This window comes from Microtus pennsylvanicus, chromosome 12, assembly GCF_037038515.1.
Source record: "Microtus pennsylvanicus isolate mMicPen1 chromosome 12, mMicPen1.hap1, whole genome shotgun sequence".
In the NCBI taxonomy this organism is placed as follows: Eukaryota; Metazoa; Chordata; class Mammalia; order Rodentia; family Cricetidae; genus Microtus; species Microtus pennsylvanicus.
Genome location: NC_134590.1, coordinates 16,331,468 through 16,351,319, shown reverse-complemented (window position 1 = coordinate 16,351,319; position 19,852 = coordinate 16,331,468). Strand labels below are relative to the sequence as shown.

The 19,852-nt window shown below is 41.4% G+C and overlaps 1 protein-coding gene across 2 annotated transcripts in view; it reads left to right on the top strand.

Moving 5' to 3' along the window:
- Positions 1–7,470: 7,470 nt before the first annotated feature.
- Slc4a4 (solute carrier family 4 member 4) overlaps positions 7,471–19,852 on the top strand; it is a 419,959-nt gene continuing 407,577 nt past the window's right edge. For both annotated transcript variants that reach the window (XM_075944451.1, XM_075944453.1), the window contains exon 1: positions 7,471–7,566. The gene's annotated coding sequence lies outside the window, so the exon portion shown is untranslated. The remainder of the gene's footprint in view (positions 7,567–19,852) is intronic.

Below are 19,852 nucleotides of genomic sequence, written 5' to 3'. Positions count from 1 at the left end.
TTATAGTTTTATAGTAATTCAGGTCTTCCATTTGTCTTTTTTTCAAAGCTTGGCTTTGTAGACTGGCTGCCTGGAACTGCTCCAGCTATAGGATGGTCCCATTTTCTGTCTTTCTTGCCCACACACACACACACACACACACACACACACACACACACACACACACACACACACACACTACTGGCATGCATAAAAAATAGCCAAGAAATACATTACAAATGCTCATTATCATTAACATGAAGAAGATGCAAATCCAAACCACTCAGATTTCATTTCACCCTAGTCAGAAGGCTGCAATAGAGACAATAACAGAGGTGGATCAGAGTAGTGTGGGTTGGAGGAGAACTTGAAGAACTGCTAGTAAGAATGTTCAGCTACTAGACCTGGAAAGAACAGTACCCAACTTCATATGGAATAAGATCCCAGGACAGCCAAAACAATCCTGTACAACAGAAGAACTTCTAGAAGCACCACAATCCTGGGCTTCAAACTCCACTATAGAGCTACAGTAATGAAAACAACCTGTTAATGGCATAAAAACAGACAGGAGGACCAATTGAATTGAATCGAAGATATGGATATCAGTCCACACACCTACAAACACCTGATTTTTACAAACTAAAAATATAAAATGGGAAAAAGAAAGCATATTCAACAAATGGTGCTGGCATAACTGAATATCAACATGTAGAAGAATGAAAATAGATCCATATCTATCGCCCTGCACAAAACTCAAGTCCAAATGGATCAAAGACCTCAACCTAAAACCAACCACACTGAATCTCCCTAACTTAGCGGTTCCTCTTTATTATCAACATGGGTTGAGATGTACGTAGAGGATTGGTAAGGGACACTTCTGGCTATGCCCCTGAGGCTATGTAGAGATTTATTTCAAACTACATATGTGCATGCATTTTTGAGTTGGGCATTTAGCAAATACCATCATTAAGAATGTGAATAGATCTCATTAGAAAAAGATATGCAAATGAGGAATAAGAAAGAAATACCTTGTTTCTCTAATGTATTTCCTGACTTAGTGTTTTTTGGGTTTCTCATGTGCATGTGTGTGCTTTTTCTTTGTTTCTTTTCCTCCATTTGATTGTTTTGTTCCGCCTTGGTTTGTTTTGTTAGTTGCCTATTAGTTTTCTAAAAAGAAAGGAGGCATGGCATTGCACAAGTGGGGGTGGGGGGAGGATCTGGGAGAAGATGAGGAAAGGGAAACCAGTGATTAGAAAGAATTGTATGAAAAATATATGTTCAATAAAAATCAACAAATCATAGAAACAAGAAATACCTTGAACTCAGTAACCCATCAAATTTTACAAGATATAAGCTACTTGAAGAAAATCAGAATGAGGTGTAGATTTATATGCCGAGTGTTAGAACAGCGCCTAATTCAAAAAAACAAACAAACCCAAAACACTAGACATAAAAGGGTTTTCTAGGCCCCAGGGTAACAGTGGGAAGACTTTTAATGCCAAGGATAACTTTGTATAACTGGATAAAATATCTCCAAATTCTTGTGAGAGCACAAAAGACTTCAAGTAGCTAAGGAGCCTGAGCAAAACCATATTGGAAACAAAAGAAGACACAAGGAAAACACTTCAAGATATTGGCACACGTGGAATTCCTAGATAAGGCTTCAAAAGTAGAGAAAGCGAATTGGCACCTGGAATTACATCCCAGGGTCTGCCCAGCAAATTAGATGTTTTTCACTCTGTCTTGTCAGCTACAGAATGAAGTAGCCTGTGGTAGTTTGAGTGAGAATGGCCTCCATAGACTTATATATTAACTGTTTGGGAGGGATTAGGTGTAGCCTTGCTAGAGGACACATGTCACTGTGGGCAGGCTTGAGGTATCCAAAGACTGGAGCCATTCTTTTCTCTCTGCCTACTGTTTATGGTTTTGAAATGTGGGCTCTTGGATATTCCTGACGACATGCTTCTACTTTGCCATCATAGATTCCAACCCTCTGGGACTGAAAGCCCAATTAAACATTTTCTTTTATGCCGGGCGGTGGTGGCGCACGCCTTTAATCCCAGCACTCGGGAGGCAGAGGCAGGTGGATCTCTGTGAGTTTGAGTCCAACCTGGTCTACAAGAGCTAGTTCCAGGACAGGCTCCAAAGCTACAGAGAAACCCTGTCTCGGAAAATCAAAAGAAAAAAAGAAAAAGAAAAAATTTTTCTTTTATTATTTTCTATTATTTCTTTTTTATTATTATTGTTATTATTCACATTTATATTATTTTATTTATTATGTGTATGCATACATTTTTGTGTGGGGGTGTGTGCACCAGTGTGCAGTTGCCTGTTGAGGCCAGAAGAGGGCATCAGATTACTGGAGCTGGAGTTTCAGGTAGGTGTGAGCCCACCTGTTTGCCAGTGTTGGGAACTGAACTCTGGTCCTCTGCATGAGTATTAAGTGTTATTAACTGTTGAAGCATTTCTCCAGATCCTCCAGAAAGCTCCATCTTGCATGTGGGCAGTACCATCTAGTTTCAAAGGGTCTTGAATGGAATAAAAGGCAGAAGGAGGCTTACTAATGCAGAACTGTCTCAGCTCCTGGTTTCCATATGAAATCTTGTGTCTACCATGCCCTCTCTATCAGCTAATGGGCTAAAAACGCAGGCCAAAAGAAAATCCTCAAGTCGTCTGTCATGATGACCAAATGGGGGTTCAGGGTTACCCACGCTGGCCTTAAGCAGTCGGCATTAACTTCTGAGTGCTAATGGGATTGGAGCATGCACCGACCTGTCTGTTAGCTGCTACTTTTAAGCTAGGTGGATGAAGATTTTTGTATTCCTTTTTAGAAGATAGATTTAAATAAAAATAACTTCTAATGTTCGCATATTTATATTTGCTTTTTTAAAAAAATAGCTGTTTTTTTTATATAAAAGAAACGATTACTCTTATTTGGGCATTTATTATGAGTAAGAATATTATGATTAGTGTAACAGCTCTGCTATTCCTGGAGTGATCAAAGGGACAGTGCAGGGGACACCTGGGTAACATGAAATGGGGACTAAAAGGAAAGTAAACCTTCTGATAATAAGCCAAAATGTCCCCCTTGATAGCTTGCAGTTTTATTTTATTGTTCTCCTAGCTTCAGCTGGGAGCCTGACACAGCCAGAGACACCCGAGGAAGTCTCAGTTGGGCTTTGCCTCCATCAGGTTGGCCTGTGGACAAGCCTGTGGGGCATTTTCATGATCGCCAGCTGCTGTGGGAGGGTCCGGGCCACTGTGGGTGGTACCACCCCTGGGTAGGAACCGTCTGAGCCAGAGTGCCAGCAAGCCCAGAAGCAGCATAGCATAGTTCCTGCCTCAATGAGGGACTGCAACCTGGAAACGTGAGTCAGATAAAACCGTTCCCACTCAAGTTGCTTTTGATCATGGTGTTTAGTACAGCAACAGAAGACAACGTTATCATGATAAAGAAGAGAAGGGAGACAGTCCGAATTTGATCGGCCCTAGATAAGATTTAACAAAGAAAGTTAGAGAATCTAGAAAATTACAAATAGCACAGTAGAATCTACCATAAACCCAACCATATCCGCGCATATCACTGTTACATGTTCTCATGTTTATATATAGTATACATTTGTATGTATTTGTTATCTTTTAGCAGTCTTGTTTAGATTCAGAAATAAAAATCCTGATTTCTATATTGGAAAGGTAATAATGTTTTTTATATTGAAATTTAGTTATCAACTATATTGAAGTTAATATATGTTAAATGAAAAATGCCTGTGCCTATCTTAAAGTTTAGTTAGAATTTGAATGTGTTAGTATTTCCCTGTTGGTTTATAATTTCAGATTGAAAAAAAAAACACTCTTTACTTGGCAATGACAATAAAAGCAAACACATCTTGATAAAAGCAGAGCATGGCCTTGGGAGACTCCTCAGTTGGTGAAGTGCCTGCCTTGCACAGGACCTGAATTCTGATCCACAGTTGGCACTGTGTATCCTTAGCCCCAGTGCTTAGGGTTGGAGGAGACAATGGTTCTCCAGGGCTTGCTGGCCAGCCAAGCCAGCCAGTTAGTGAATTCAGATTCAACAGGAACTTCAACTCTGTCAGAAAAGAAAAGACCTAATTGTAAAATAAAATGAAAAAATGTTAATTAAATAAAATGAAAAGAAAAGAAAGAGGGGAAACTGTGGTTGGTATGTAAATAAAAAAAAGTTAATTAAATAAAATAATAAAGAAAGGTACCTAATGTCAACTTCTGGCCATGCATTTATACACACAAACCGCACACACATACACACACACACACACACACACACACACACACACACACAAAGAGTATTTTTTAAAAAATCATTAATGATTGAAGAAATATTATAATAAGAAGATAACCCCGAGCTCACCAATGCAGATAACACTGTAGTAGGGAACCATTGTCCCCTAACTTTATATCCTTGTATCTACGAAGAAACACTGTGCTGTTTTACCAACTTAAGATTATTTTATAGATTCGGTTTCATGCACTACTGTTTTCTTATTTATTCGTTCATTCATTATTGATTGATTTTGAGAAGGGCTGTCATCTCTGTTGCCTTCTAGATGCCCAGGTTGGCATCTAACTCACAATTAACTTTGGCTTACCCTGTCCTAGGGATGCAGGCATAAACCACCATGCGTGGCTCTGGAACTTACTTTCCTTCCTCGAGTCACCTTCACTGTGTTGCTTATGGTGGCCTTGAACTCCCGGGCTGTAGTGACCTCCTAGTTTGAGTCCACGTACCTGAGTAGTTGGGACAACAGGTGTGTGCCATGCCTAACCTTGTAGACTTTATCCATTTGCAGAGATCTCCAGTCCAAGAAAAATTTTAGTAGCATTTCCTCCGCATGATATGTCTGTTCATGTTTGCATGTGTCTGTGCTAGAATGGTAGCATATAGTTTTTGATGTATTCGTGGCTTAGCTTGAGTCATTCGTGAATTTGACCTTTCATTTTTTAATTAACCTAAAGTTTATTTTCTTTTTCTTACATTTTGTTGATCAGCAGCCAGAAGATATATTTTTTTCACTTCTGAGTTATGGATATTTAGGGAAACTCTTCCCCTCATTCCAGCGGCCTCACCCCCTCCATGCTGAATATCTACTGCAGAGCCTTGAACATGCTTGGCAAGTTCTGGTCCACCATAGAATGATATACCAACTCTTAACATTTTGTTACAGGCTCTCACTATGTATGGCCTCAAACTACCAATTCTGCATGGGTGGTTTGAATGAAAATGACCCCCAGAGGCTCATAGATTTGAATGCTTGGTCCCTCGCTGGTGGAATTGTTTGGGGGAAGATTAGAAGGTGTGTCACTGCAGGGGTGGGCTTTGAGTTTTTCCATATCAGTCTCTCTCTTTCTCTGCTTCCAATTTAAGTATAAAATGTAATCTCTCTAGCTAGGCAATGGTAGCGCATGCCCTTAATCCCAGCACTCGGGAGGCAGAGACAGGTGGATCTCTGTGAATTCGAGACCAGCCTGGTCTACAAGAGCTAGTTCCAGGACAACCAGGGATGTTACACAGAGAAACCCTGTCTCAAAAACCAAAACAACCAAAAGAAACCAAAAGATGTAAGCTCTCAGCCCCTTGGCTGTCTGCCTATGCCATGCTCCCTGTTGTTTTGGTCACGGACTCACTCCCTGGAACTATAAACAAACCCTCAGTTCAATGCTTTCTTTTAGAATTTGCCTTAGCCATGGTGTCTTCACAGCAATAGAACAGCGACTGAGACAGTGCCTCAGCCTCCTAAGTGCTGCTGGGGGGGGGTGCGGTGCACAACACCTGTCTGCGCTCTATGCGCTGGAGGTTGAAACACACAAACACACACAGACAGAGAGACAGAGACAAGGACCTCTAGTCACTGGTAAGAAGCCCTTTCTTCAAGAGCACCATAGAGGCTTATATATCCAACAGTCAGGTGGGCCAACAGGTGAAAACCTTCTCCTCTGATCCTCAAGGCCAAGGCAACACATTCTCGTGAAGCAGAGCTGGTAAACAACTTTGACACAGCTTTCAGTAACTCAAGTCAGAAGGAAAGTAAAGATCTCTAGCAGGGAAGAGCAACTGGAGGCCAGGACTCCAAATGGTCCCAACAGGGGGGCGGGGGGATGTTGGGGGGGACTATAGGCTTGTGCTCTCACGCCAGCTTCACTATTTCTTACACCCGCCTAACATGACAAGCAGGTAACACTGTAGCAGTGCTCAGATAACTGATAAATAAATTAACTTGCCCTCTCTTCCTTCCCTTAAATCCAGGAATCAAAACTGGACTCCAGGGAAATCACAATTCATTGCTAACTAAGGGCCTTCAGTTACTAAGACTTTTAAAATGGTAAATCTTAAATACCATGTTCTTTTGGCCTCTTTAGGGCGGTGTGTGTGTGTGTGTGTGTGTGTGTGTGTGTGTGTGTGTGTATGTGTATGTGTGTGTGTATGTGTGTGTATGTATGTGTGTGTGTGCATGTGTGTGTGTATGTGTGTGTGTATGTGTGTGTGTGTATGTGTGTGTGTGTATGTGTGTGTGTGTGTGTGTGTGTGTGTGTAGCAAATGTAGAATCTGAAGACAAATTCCCCCACTTGTCTATGCCTTGGGCCAGCTTTGGCTTCTGTGAGCTTAGGCTTTCCTTAGTTTGCAAATTGTGGCCTTAGAACCTTTCCAAGATACAGGCTTGTCTTGAAGCAGCAATACATAAAAGCTGAAAGGCCGCTCTTTATGATGAGGCACACAAGCGATAATAGTCATTACTCACGAAACTCCAATGAAGAGAAATAAAATGTAAAGACAGCTTGCGATTCCCAACTTGAGCTTGGTTCTCCCTTCAGAACAGATGGGCTTGGGAGATAACACAGTCATGACCACCGCAGAAGCTTAGCCTGACAGACCAAGTTCAATGTCGGAATTTGTGTAAAAAGCCAAATATGCAATCCTGGTATTCCTACAGTGAGGATGGAGGCAGGCAGGAGAATTGCCTGGAAGCCTGTGGACCAGTTATCCAGGAGCATGGATGCGACCCTAGTTAGATCCCCAGAACCCACATAAAGGCAGGAGGAGGGATCGGACTCCTAAAATTATCCTCTGACCTCCATATGCTTTTCTCTCCCTCTCTCCCTCCCTCCCTCCCTCCCTCCCTCCCTCCCTCCCTCCCTCCCTCCCTCCCTCTCTGACAATATTTGATTAAATACATGTAGAAGTAATAACTGCCCTGACTTTCGCATTTTCCTTACTATAATTTTTCCTAACCGACTACTTCATACAGAAAAATGTAAATATCTGTGTGTTGTATTAAATCTGAACAAGACCTGTGCGTGCCTCTTAAGAAGAAAGAGAAGTGTGGCTGGGGAGGGAAGTGAGGGATGGTATGTTTGTTGGCCGGGACCTGCTGTTTTTAGATTGGCGAGTTGTCCCTGTTTGGCTGCCTTTGCCCATCTCATTTGGCAACTCCTGAGCCTGCATCTTTCAGAAGGTGTAAGGAGCTTGCAAGGTGGGAAGGATTTCTTTGGCTTTTCCAAGCATCGTTACTGAGAAAGCATCACTCCAGACTTTTGGAAGGACACGGACTGTAAGTAAAACCATGGGCGTTTTGAATTAGTGCAGTGGACACGCGCAGCTTGAAAGACATGCCGTGTTTCTACCTTTCTGCCTTAATAGGGAGTGACGAATCTATGAACCTTCTGACTTGATTTTATCTGTTATCAAGAGAAATTAATTTAGAGGCAGAAGCAGATTCTTTACATCTACAGATTCAAACATTCGTGCACTTCTATGGTTGTTATGATCAAATAATAGAAAGGAAGGGAAACACCATGGATGCCATGGGAAGAATGCCTGGAGAAGCCAAGCTCAGGATTAATGTACTAACATGAATCCAAAGCTAAAGAAATAGAAGGTAAACAGAGAAATCTAATATCCCATCGACTTGGGTAAAGGATGCTATTATACCACTGATTAATTTTATTTGGAATTTATAAAAAGTGCTTTGAAACATTTCTGTTATAAACTAAAAATCTCATTGTCAGCTTTATGCCCTGTCAGCAGAGCTATTTGCCAGCGCTGTCTTATTTCACCATTTCCTATACTAATTTTTCATTATTGACCAATGGTCATGTTCCCATAGCTGAGGAATTTTATTATATAAGTTAATAAATGTTCAATGCTTAATGTTTTTATTATGGTTGACAATCTCTGGCATTTTAATAGGCACACAAGTTTGTTCATTTAAAATCAGCCCTGTCTTAAGCTGTGCAATCATTTTAAAGAATTGTGTATTTAAGAAGAAAGTGACGTTTTCATAGCTTTCTCCAAATTGGTGATTTTCTTCTTCCTCCTTGAGGGCTTGAGAAAGGCTCACTATGAGCTTAGTCATAAGTGTAGTAAAACCGTTAGGTGCCAACCATTATTGCTTTATTTAAATTTGTTGTCTGGAATTCACTAATATATAAAGGAATAGGAACTTAGAGTGACATCAAAGCAAAGGTACATTTTCAGGTGTAACTCACTTGTGAAGAGAGTGCAAGGCAGTGTTTATGAAGGGCTTTATTATGTGAAGCACTTTTATCTATTTTGTCATTTAGTCCTTAAATATTTCTCCGCTAATAAAAATATACCATCCGTTTTGTCTGCATCTATACGTGGTATGTAATAACATATACTAGTAGATCTTCAAATATTGGTTTGAGAGGAAATGAATTTATTGATGCATTGTTTATACTAAGGACAGATTTTAACATGAAGATAATAGTCTCAAGCCGTAGCAGCATTTTCCTATTTATTTTTATCACGATCTTTCCTAGTTTTACCTTCAATTACATTCGTTAACTGATCATTCAAGCAACATTTGAGGACACGCTGTTACTTGTTTAGCGGGGCTGTAAGGTCATGGGAAGTGTGGAGCATGTTTATCGTATTTATCCGTCACCCCGTCCCTTGCTATCCTCAGAGGACCACTCGATGAGAATAAGGGTACATACTGTGAATCATTGTACCACATGACCAGGGATTTGGGCATGAGACTTGTGACTGACGGATGCATTTACAGTTGATAAAGGTGGCATTTTGGCTGGGGAAGGTGTTTCTCCAGTTGCTATTGTCAGTTGAAAGGCTGTGTGCCGTGACACTTATGGCCCAGGAAGAAACCAGAAAGCTCTATAGGAGTGACGCTGTATACCCAGAACAAGGGTATGCCTTGGTGTATATTTTGAGATAATCTTTGACAAATATAATCATCCCCAATTCGGGGCCTTTGAAAAAAAAATCCTGACCCCCTGTATTTCATTTGCCGACTCCTGTGCCCACTCAGCTTTCAGCTGTCATTTTCTCCAAGAAGCTTAATAATTTAATAATTATTAATAGCTTAATAATTTCCTTCATGCCATATGTTATTTGATTGCCATTGTTTTTGTTTTATGTGCTTGTGTGTGTGTGTTGCCTACTAGATGAAAACTCCATGATGACAGGAGGTGTATGTGATTTGTTCACCATTTTACTCTAAGTCGGTGCTCGGTAATAAGTGTTTGTTGAATACCCCGATAAAAAGTGAATAGTGAGAAAGTCAAAAACTCTGGTAATAATTGCCATTTCCTGTGTGTCTGCTAAGTGACTAGGCCTTCATGGATGTTAATATTTAATCCTTGTGACAATCTGGATGGGGCAATCGAGGTTCAAAGGACTTAACTTGGTAAAAGCTATACGGCTTTCATTTGTGTGAAGCAGGATCTCGGAATGGATAGCCTCTGTCTTTCCACTTGGAAACGCTGCCTCTCTGTATAAGCAGTCACGGGCTGAAAAACATCTTTATTCTTTACCATAGACTTCTAAGCTGGGCATTGTTTTATATTTATATCCAGCTGTGAACTGTGAATATATATCCCTTGAGTTATATCCAATAAGTGAAAGGCATTGTTTTTGGATTAGATATCCTAGATGCAAGTACCCCGCTGTGCCACAATTGTACAGTTCTCTCATTGTAGAGGACTCTCGCTTTACAACGGGGAGATGAAAAAAGTTTAAAAATAACCAAGAGTCTTTAATTACTCCTAATAGACATATTTCAGCATGGCTGGTGGAATAATTTCTGTGTTTGCCTTGTCATTTTTCCTCCATGAAAGAAAGTTTATAACAAACTCAGGAATAATAGCTATTAATAGTATCAAGTTCTCTTTTCCCCTCTGGTGTCTGATTATTGAGTAGTTTCCTAGCCTTCTGAACTCACTCAGTAGACTGCTGCTTGTGCGTGGATTTGATGCAGCTCCTTCTGTTCTGCTAGCGGCCCCTCCCTGAAGCCGGTTCAGTAGTAACTTGGCTTTCCTGCGGCCCTCGGAGTGCAGCTGGCAGGAGGAGCTTGGTGGATTTTCCCCAGCGGTGGTTGACTGCAGCGGCCACCTTTGCCCCGATGACTTTCCTTTGCTCTTTACCCTCCCACTTCAGTTCAGGTCTGTGGAGAGGTGAGGGATCTGGCTTGTGATGCCTACGAGGAATGTCTGTTTTTGACTGAGATGAGCAGAGCCTAGAGATAAGGGAAGACGTTTTCTGTGACTCCTTAAAAACAGGAGTTCCTCACGTATGCAGAGAAGAGAGCATATTTGGTGTGAATAGGAGCGTAAATGTATTTTCTGAGCAGTGATAGCTGCATTAATACATAAAGACCCCTGGTGTGTAGGACAATACAAACTCACACAAGGAAAAGAACGTCTTTTTCTCATTTCAAAAATGTGTTCAAAGTGGATTTTAGTTTCCTAAAACCACAATTAACCAAAGTTTTATTTTAATTTCTTAACATAATTTTAGACTTAAATGATTTGATAATAAATTGCTCTAAGGCAAATATGATCCTAACATACATTTCGTCCATCGGGGATTCTGTTCTGTCTTGTGTTCTGTAAATGTTTGATGAAACCACAGCTCATTATTGCCTCTTCTTTGATCTTCCCACCAGTTAGAAATATTTGTGTTTCTGCTTTCCTTGTGACTTTGCATTTGTGTTGTCTGGCATTGGAATCTGGTGAGTTTGTGGGGGAGAAAGAGAGAGGAATGTGGATAATGTAGTCCCACGTAGGTTGTGGTTGAATGAAAGGAAATCCTAGGCTAGCTTTTTAGGAGTCGAGGTCTAATTTATAGAAAGATTGTAAATTTCAGCCAAGATTGGTGGTGCATGCACGTAACCACCGCACGTGGAGACAGAGGCACAGGGGCCCAGAGTTTCATGGCATTTTGGGTCACATAGTGAGACCCCGTTTCAAACAAACAAGACTATGAGTCTAAAGCAGATTTTACACACACACAAACACACACACATGCACGCACGCACGTGTGCTCACCGTCACTCAGCAAAATCATTTCAGTGTAATAAAGGTGCACATCTTCCAGGAACCGCACATAACCAAGAACAGCCATTCTGCAGGGGTTTTTTTTTTTTTGTCACTAACTTGGTTTTGTCAAGACTTCTAAGACTTTTTTTAACCTTTAAAAATTACATTTGCTTACTTATTTGTAGCTGGGGGGGGGGCACACACGGACCTCAGCATGTGTGTGGACGTCAAACAACAACTTGTGAGATTGAGTTCTCCTCTTCTGCCCCGTGGGTCCTGGGGACCAAGCTCAGGGCAGCTGCGGTTACCTGCTGGGCCGTCTCCTGAGCCATCCTTTTGTATTAATAACAACTGCAAGATTTAGTTACACAAAATAACACATTGCTCATTTCTGTCCACCCCATTGCCCCAACCCCTGTTCACTCATGCCTTTCTCGCCCAAGGTTGACTATTGTGACTTATACATTTTGTTCTGAAAGTGACATACAACATTTCTGCATGTTATTTGGCAAAGTTGCATTGTCCGTCTCCAAAGCAAAGGGAAGGAAAACATCACTACTGTGAGCCACACAGAGGAAGAGTAGCATTTAAGCAGATTAACACGGAGGTGGGGGATACTGACTTGCAAGTTTGATTTCTAGCAATATAACGAGTTACGTAAAATTTAGTTACACAAAATAACACATTGCTCATTTCTGCTGGCCCCAAACCCCACTCCCTCATTCACAGATATTTGTGCTGCCCTTTGTACTAAAAAGCAACCAAAGTTCTGACTAGAGTGCAAAACAATTACTAAATGTTTTTCATAAATAGAAAACACTCAAGTCAGTGAGTGAAGAGGTACCGTAGTGATGACGCTGCCGAGAACCGCCTTTGAACATTGGTGCAGGATGGAGTAAGAGGCTGAGGGAAAGGTTCTGAGAAGGATGCAGAAATCCATATCAAAAATTCTGTCCACGTTTATGAACAACTTTCCTTTGTTGCCTCAGTTTCTCAGTAAGTTTCAGATGTTCTGTAAATAGGTAAATCATGGAAAAATTCAACTGAGAAAATCAACAGGTAGGGATGGGTAAGAGCAAACTACATTGCATGCAGTTGTGAAACCCTCAAAGAATGAATAAAATTTAAAAATAACTGGTTTGTTTTTGAAATTTGGTAGAATGAAATAACTAGAACCTAGGTTTTACCGTTTCTATCTAACAATTTAAGAAACATATTTCCCTTATTTCTGTAATAAAAGCATTTCAACAACATTTATTAATTTCAAGGTTTTAACATGCTATTTTCTATACTATTGAATAGACACTGCATGCATATATCATAAAATAAAAAATTCATAAATGGACATAATATACCATAAAACTTTCTCTTTTTAATTACTGGGCATTATTGCCTTTCCAGAAGCAGTTGCTGCGCCAGTAGCGGTGTTTCCAGAAGTGCATGAGTGTGTACCTTCCCACACAGATACTTGCAAACTATAACCAAGGACAGTATTCCAAGCTTACCTTCTCTTCATGTAACTATTACTCTGGGAGATCATTCTAATACTTGTGGGTTTGTCTTGCCCTTGGGAGAGTGTATGTATGTTCTTCCATATTATAGATGTGTCCCACTTGTTCTATTTTGTTATTTCAGATACTTCTGAATAAATGCACACACACTCATGGATCTTCTCACCTGTGTCTATTATATTTCCTATAAGACGAATTCCTAGATGCAGAGCTTCAGAGTCAACAATACAGCTACTTAAAAGTAACATGAGGGCCAGCTTGTTGGGGTTTATGTCCTGCCCAGCTCCCACAGCCAGTAAGCCCCCAAAGAAAATTACACAGAGAGTCTACATTAGGTTATAAACTGATCGGCCCATTAGCTCAGGCTTCTTATTAGCTCTTAAACTTATATTAACCCATCGTTCTTATCTATGTTAGCCATATGGCTCGGTACCTTTTTCAGCGGGGCAGGTCACATCCTGCTTCTTCGGTGGTCTGAGCAGAACTGGGGAAGAATGGGCTTCCTCCTTTCCAGCATTCTCCTGTTCTCATTGCCCCACCTTTACTTCCTATCTGGTTGTCCCACCTATACTTCCTGCCTGGCCAATCAGTGTTTATTTAAAACATGATTGACAGAACTTAAAATCATCGTACTCATGCTGAGTTGCTTGCAACAGAGCTCCTGCCAGAATCTCCAATTATTCCCTTTCTTCCTGATGAAAAATGTCTTTCCTTTGTTGTTGTTTTTTGTTTTTCAAGACAGGATTTCTCTGTGTAATAGTCCTGGCTGTCCTGAAACTTGTTTGGTAGACCAGGTTGGCCTTGAACTCACAGAGATCCACCTGCCTCTGCCTCCCACGTGCTGGGATTAGAGGTGTGCACCAACACCTGGGAAAAACCATCTTTCAATTTGGCTTGCTAATATACTTGGATTTATGCTTTTAAAACAGTTTTAGTGTTTTATATACTTCATAAGGCTTGCCTTACTGTGTTTATGAACTTTTCTTTTGTTTCAGGTACTTTATGCTTTTGTTTTTAATGTTTAAAAGCTTTTCTGCACTGAAATTTATGCTGGCCTGAAGGATAAGACACACAAACTTCTCATAGATGGATATCCTAATTGTTCCCAAACCATTTCTTCAAAAACACACTTTCCCCACTGTTGTGCAATGCCATATTTAATAATAGCTGAAATTCCTTCTTCCATCTATTTCTTTAGCGAATTTTAGCATCATGCATGGGCAAGTACCACATGTGCTTGTGGAAGTCAGCGGACAGCATGCAGGTTTCCATTCTTCTACCATGTGTGTTCCGGGGAATTGAATGCAAGCCATCGGGCTTGGCAGCCAGTGCCTTTTCCTACTGTGCATCACGCTTGCCTCTTTGCTATCACACCTAATATCATCTATTGACTAATTGTATCGCTTACAAGTTTCTTCAGAAATTAAAGAGATTAAAAAGCTATAAAATAAGTGTCTCTCTCCCTTTGTGTGTGTGTGTACATGTGTGTTGTATGTGTACCTATTTATAGCTGCCCTGCATGAGCCCAAAGGATAATGTGCAGTGTCTTGTTCTGTCCCTCTCTGCCCTCTTTTGAGATAATGTGTCTCACTGAACCAGGAGCTGCCAATTTTTGGTGAGGCTGGTGCCAGCAATGTCCAGAGAAACCCTTGTCTATTGGTTAAGGTTACAAGCTTCATGCCTGACTTTTTTGCTGGCGGTGGTGCTAGGGTTCTTTATGCTTGCCCAGCAAGCATCTTTACTCCAGAGCTATCTCTCCAGCTCTAACGTTGTCTTTAAATACCCACATGGGTAGCCATTAAGAGTGCTTCCTGCTTTTTTGGAGGACAGGAGTGGGTCCCAAGGAGGCCACCCACACTCCATGTACGCATAAATCAAACTGTAATAATTTTTAAGTTCCCCACAAGGAAGATATTATTAGAAAGGAAATGAAGTTGCAATACTTCCTGAAGAATATTTTTTATATTTGAGTGTTTTGAGTATTTGTTCTAATGAGACAGTTTATTTCCTCTGTTCCTGTGTAGAATTATGCCCTTCCCTTTCCTGGCTCTCCATAACAGTTATCTGCATGTCGCAACTTGCCTACTTAACTGGCCTGGCTTTATAGTGCATACACACCTCACTACTGGAAGGGAAGCGCATAGAGCAGGGATTTTACTCTTTAAGGTCCTACTGCATCGTTAGCATCCAGAATTAATTACACCTTATACATAAAACATACCAATATCAGCACCACACATTAAAAAAAACAAAACAAAAACCTCAATACTTTATGGGTAGGATTTTCCCAAGATGATTCAAGGAAGGTGCTCCTACTAGATTTAAATAGGGAGCAAGAGAGAATCACCTGAAGTACTTGGTGGAGGCTAAAAGATTATAATTTAATATTAAAATTTTCTGTTACCAGTTATTTGTCTTGCTATAGTGAAGGATCTTATCTGAGAGTCTGCTCCTCTCCGTGTGCAGGACAGGACCCTCAGGAAGCAATGACTTCATAGAGCAGAGATGCTGAGACTTAAGGCGTGTGCTGGGAGAGTTCCCATGCTTTCCCGACTAGTCTCTGTCTTGAAAAACAAACTCTGTTTCATCTGTTTGTAGAAATGACCACAAAAGTATTTCACTAGAAAGAGAATTCCCTAGAAAATGAGCTCCGTGGAAGAACCTTCATATTGTTCCAAACACTGACTCTTTATATGTAATTTACTATTAAAACGAACCATTGTGAAGATACTAACCCCATTTCCAAAGGTTTTAGGCTCAGGATGTAGCAGCTATGAAAAGAAGGGGGGCTAGTGTCAGGACAGGTTCCAAAGCTATACAGAGAAACCCTGTCTCAAAAACCACCCCCAATATTATTTTTCCATACATTATATTTAGATCATGATTTCCCCTCCCTCGTTTCCTCCCAGATCTTCTCACCTCCTGACTCATGCAGCTTTATGCTTTCTCTCGTTTTCCTCTTTAGAAAACAAACTATACCACCCCCCATAAAAACCCAGGCCAATAAAAAAAGCAAAGAAGAATAAAAACAGACAAAACCCCCAAACAAACAGAAAAACAAAAAAACCCCCAAACAACAACATCGAAAACACAAGAGAAACACATATATACTCAGAGGCATGCACACACACACACACACACACACACACACTCACACACTCCCCATAATAATACAAAATCAGAAGCTATAATAGGTAAGTGAATAAGGTAAAAAATTTCACAAGCAAAGCATTATGAGACAAAACATCTCCAAAAATGCCCTTGAGTTAGTTTTTTGTTGGCCATCCACAGCTGGATATGGAGCCTACTCTTAAGTGTGGTTTGTGTACCTAATAAGTCTCCATTGGAAAAAACGAATTTTTTCCTTCGCAAGCAGTTGTCAGTTGAAGGCAGCCTCTTGGTTACGGATGGGGGCTCATTTCCACTTCCCTTCTCAGTGTGGGACCTCAACTAGCTCTATGCTTGCCCTGTGTATGCTGCCACAGTCTCTGTGAATTCACATGTTCCTCAGTACTGTTGTGTCTGGAACACACTGTTTCCTTGGTGTCTTCCATCCCCACTGGCTCTCACAATCTTAACATACCTTCTGCACAGTTCCCCGAGCTCTGAGAGGAAATCTTTGATGAAGCCATCCCATTCCCGGTTGAGTGTTCCCAGGTCTCTTGCTCTCCGCATATTGTCTGGCTGTGGGTCTCTGTCTATTCTCATCTCCTACAGCAGGAAGCTTCTCTGATGCTGGCTGAGAAAGGCCCTATGGGTATCACAGAAAGTCATCAGTAATCATTTTATTGCTATACTCTTTAGCACAACAAGAGGATTTAGATTTTCCCCAGGTCCACGGCCTAACTCACCTCACCTTCTTGGCCACCCATATCATGGAGTGGCCTTAATTCTGATCAGATATTGGTTGGTTACTCTTACGACGTGTATGCCATTATTGCACCAGTGTACCAGGTAGGCAAGTCAGTCACCATTGCTTATTACCTTACATTCATTGTACACAGCAGTGGGTTTCATAAAGATGTTTTCGTCACACTATGCCATGTACTTTCATTGTATTGATCCCATACTCTCTTCTTCCCTCTGCTGAGTACTGCTATGCTCCTTCACCCCTCAGTTTCACTTCTGTTTACACAAATGATTTTATGCACCCACATAAAATCTACAAATGAAAGAAAACACCCAATATTTGTGTAAGTCTGATTTGTTTTGCTTAATATGACCATCTTGAGTTGCATCAATTTTCCTGCAAATGAAATTCTTTCGCTCTTTTTTATTGCTGAACAAAGTGTCACACTTTTTTTTTACTCATTCATCTGTAGATGGACATCTAGGATGATTCTAGAACTCAGATATTGCGAATACTGCTATAGTAAACCTGGATGAGCAAGTGTCTCCTCTAGGACTTCCTGTTTCCCATTCGGATGTAGGAAGAGAGTGAAGGGCCATGTTTGTTGAATTGTCCTTTAGTATTAGGAAAGATAGCTAAGAGTTTTATCATGACTGTCACTCCAAGAACACAGTCTCTGGCTTTGCCAAATGAAACTGTGATGAATTGCCACACTTCATCTCAATGGCACTACTATACTCACTATCACCAGGTCTGCACACTCAGAGCCAACACCAAGGCCTAGGTCTATGTACTTGACTCTTTTGGCTTTGATATGTTCATGTACTCCATGTTAGTCACATGCCATTTATCCTAGAACCTATGAACCTCGGCCCTACCCCGTGCCTATGGTCACCATGGGCTCCATATCAGGCCTATGCCATAAAATCAGGCTCCATGAACTTCATATAAGATCCCATACATTTGGTAGGTTGACCCATGTGGTTAATGGGCACAGTCATGTGCTCCAGGCTATAGCTTATTCTGGCAGAACTAATTTATCCCATGGCCTGGCCCATCTGCTCAATGTGAGAGGCCCAGCAGTCAACCCCAGAGGTCATGTGCTTGACTGAGCCCATGCAGTCCAAGGCAATCGCCTGTACTTGATCCATGCCATAGCCTAGGCTTGAATCTATCCATTTCAAGATAACACCCCCCAATATGGTTATTGCCAGGGTCCATCCTTTAGATTCTTGGCTGCTCTTTCTTCCCTCCTCCATCCTCCCTGCTTTGCCTTAATCACTTTTTACTCTAAAGCATTGCTTATTCCTCTTTTCAAGGCTCACCAAAGCTTGGAGACATTTCCATCTTTTTTCTGGCAATGACTCTCTAATCCTTCGCCCACAACACACTCCATCTTATCCATTCCTTACTCTTCTCAGATCCAAATAGCCCCCACGTTGTCAACACCACTACTTCAAGGTCTCTCCATATCTCCCATTATTATTTATCCTAAACCCCACGCTGCCATTCTTGTTCCTACACATTGCACTTTTCACGTCCGAGTCTTTGCGCTGGCGATTGGCATCCACAGGATGCTGCTTGCCCCACCCCAGCCCAAGCCACAGGCCAGTGCAAAGAAGCCTTTAGGCAGTTACTGTGGGCTTTCAGAATGGGAAAAAAGATCATCTTCTCATAGGGTCTGCTCATCCTCTGTCATGTACATTGGTGTATAAACTGGCTATTAAACTTACACAGTGTACATAGCATCAATGGACTTTTCAAAAGTCACAATTCCTATTTCTATGAGTTTTCCATATTCCAGAACATCTTCTAGGACCACCATATTAGCCTTATGATTGGGATTCACTTCAGATCCTAGTCGTCCAGTTTCTCCAGTCTTTGCATTGCTTTCTTGGCACATCCGCCACCAGAGTCTTCTTTTGACTCTCAGTGGTCTTCCGTCCTGACAACACACACTCACAGCTTCAACAACGTGGCCACCATTCTCTTCCATCTTAAGTTCCAAAATATATGTCCCTTGGAAATTTTTTCAGCATCTACTAGAGAGGGCCATGTATGCTTTGAGGTTGAGTCTTTCTTTAACCAGTATTTAGAAAAGTCACTGCTGTTTTACGTCATGAGATGTTTGTGATGAGGGTTTTAAATATTCTTTTTTAGTGAATAATTTATTTTTCTTTGATACATGGGTGTTTTACCTGTATGCTTGTCTTTGCATCACGTGCCTGATGTCCACAGAGGTCAGAAGAGGGCATCAGATACCTTGAACTGGAGTTATAGATTGTTGTTAGCTGTGGTGTGGGTGCTGGGAATCAAACCCACGTCCTCTGTATAGGTAGCACTCTTAACTGCTGAGCCATCTCTCCAGCCTGGCACCTGAATGTTTTAATCAGCTTGCATGCAGCTGAAACCACCTGTCTCCTTTTCTTACCGTTTTCTCTTTCCTCTTCCCTTCAAGCCCGAGCCCGGGTACCACTCAGCATGTCCCGTGCCTTCTTTGCCTTCTTGGGGCTTCCTAGCCACCATCTCTACACCCGTGTGAACAGTTTTTTCAGCCTTATTTTCCAGGTCTGGGCTTTGTCTTCTGTAGCAACTTCCCACTGAGGTGTGGAATCGTGACATGGTGTTTATACTTTGATTATTCATGGGTGTTCCTATGGCAAGGCTGAGAGTCTCTGAGTCATCTCAGAGAGCCAGAAAACATTTGCTGTCCAGTAACCAAAATACCTGGGACCATTATTACTTGTGGGATGAAGAAAGGGCAGTGGAGGTCCTTCTGGGAGCCAGCGTCTCCTCGTACAAGCCTATCATCTTCCTCAGACACATGCACAGGGCGTGTTCAGCCGAGGAAGGAACACCTGTGTCTGGGGAACAGAACGTGTCCTTTCTTGCTTTGAACATCAGGCTTGCTACTTCATTCAAAGTTTTGTAGTCGGGTTAACCTTCAAGTGTCTTTAAACCCTCAACTACCATGAAAACAAGATTTTAATTACTAGAAGGAAGTGCTTCGTTTTCTTTTATGGATCACTTTTCACGAAGGCCAGGATGCCAGCAAGTTATCAGTTGTCACTGACTGGAGACAGACTCCCCCGTGAGCAGCAAGTGTTTACTGGAAGCAGGAGGAAAGGAAATGTAAGGACTGTGGGGCTGTGCCATTCACAGTAGGAAAATGCTGGCAGT